Below are 1,591 nucleotides of genomic sequence, written 5' to 3'. Positions count from 1 at the left end.
TATATATATACACGTGTGTGTGTGTGTATCTGCATTTTGATGTGTTGATTACTGCATTTATGTATGTATCTACTGAGTGTGTGTGTGTATATATATATTTGTATACATGTATATGTAGATTGCAGCATTTAAGTATGTATAAGCTTTGGTATATGTGTGTGTGTATGTGTGGTGTGCGTGTATGTGTGGTGTGTGTATGTGTGGTGTGTGTATGTGTGTCTTTAGGTGAGTAGATTCCTGCTACTGAATACACAGTGTAGAGGAAAATGAATAACTTGAGACATTGAAAAAATACAGCTATTAGCTGAACAAAGAAGGGCTACGGTGCTATCAAAAATGATATATTAAGACAATAAATCAACATCCTCATCTTCATTATTATCATTTCTTTACCGTCTATTTTTCTCTGCTTGCATGGGTCGGATGGAATTCATTGAAACAGATACTCCACAGCCAAATGCCCATCCTGCCACCAACCCTCACCAGTTCCCAAGCAAGATAACATTTCTTCAAGGCCAGACATGCTTTTCACGGAAGACTGAAAACAAACAACACTGCTTGAATGATGGTGATGCTCATTTACAACTATCATGTGATATAAAGACAAGGGTAAACACAAACACACACACATACACACACACACACAAACACACACACATACACACACACACACAAACACACACACATGCCTGAAGAAATGAACACATATTTTAATATGCCTTTTAAAATTCATGGATTTTGCAAATCTTATTTGTAATATCCTACAGACAGGGAATACAACTAAAACATGAGGTTTGTGGAAACGTATGTAGCAATGCATTAAGAAATTTATGAATTTCCATCCAAAAGTTCTTGTTATAATATATAGTGTTCATGAAACACTATAGTGGCACCAGACTAATGAAATTATTCTGAGAGACGGGAATAATAAGCAGTTGCTGGAATAAATAGCTCAGGAGCTTTTTATGAATCCACTCAAAACCATTCCACATAACTTTAAGGATATATTTCTATTCTTTTAATTGTTTCAGTCATTTGACTGTGGCCCTGCTGGAGCACCACCTTTAGTCGAGCAAATTGAACCCAGGACTTATTTTTTGTAAGCCTAGTACTTATTCTATCATCCTCTTTTTGCCAAACTGCTAAGTTACAGGGATGTAAACACACAAACATTGGTTGTCAAGCAACAGTGGCGGGACAAACACAGGCATAGAAGCATACATACACACATACATCTACCAAATCTACTCACAAGACTTTGGTCGGCTTGAGGCTGTAGTAGAAGACACTTTCCCAAGGTGCCACCCAAAGGGACTGAACCTGGAACCTTGTAGTTGGTAAGCAAGCTACTTACCACACAGCCACTCCTGCACCTTGAAAGAAGTTTACAGCACCTAGGTTTCCCAAACGGTCACCCATCTAAGTACTAACTAAGCTCAATATTGTTTAACTTCGGACATCAGATGAGAACCAGGTGTTTTTAAGGTGATATGGTCGCATATATATATATATATATATATGTATGTATGTATGTATGTATGTATGTGTGTATATATATATATATATATATATAAAGCAATTAAGAGTATGA

General features: G+C 36.6%; 1 protein-coding gene and 1 pseudogene across 1 annotated transcript in view; both read right to left on the bottom strand.

The window, feature by feature from the left end:
* LOC106872929 (phosphatidylinositide phosphatase SAC2) overlaps positions 1-1,591 on the bottom strand; it is a 701,722-nt gene that overhangs the window by 493,792 nt on the left and 206,339 nt on the right. The gene's annotated exons all lie outside the window — the stretch shown is intronic.
* LOC128250577 (5S ribosomal RNA) lies at positions 1,383-1,502 on the bottom strand (annotated as a pseudogene).

The sequence above is a fragment of the Octopus bimaculoides genome, chromosome 22 (genome assembly GCF_001194135.2).
Source record: "Octopus bimaculoides isolate UCB-OBI-ISO-001 chromosome 22, ASM119413v2, whole genome shotgun sequence".
Lineage (NCBI taxonomy): Eukaryota > Metazoa > Mollusca > Cephalopoda > Octopoda > Octopodidae > Octopus > Octopus bimaculoides.
This window is presented reverse-complemented; position numbering and strand designations above follow the sequence as displayed.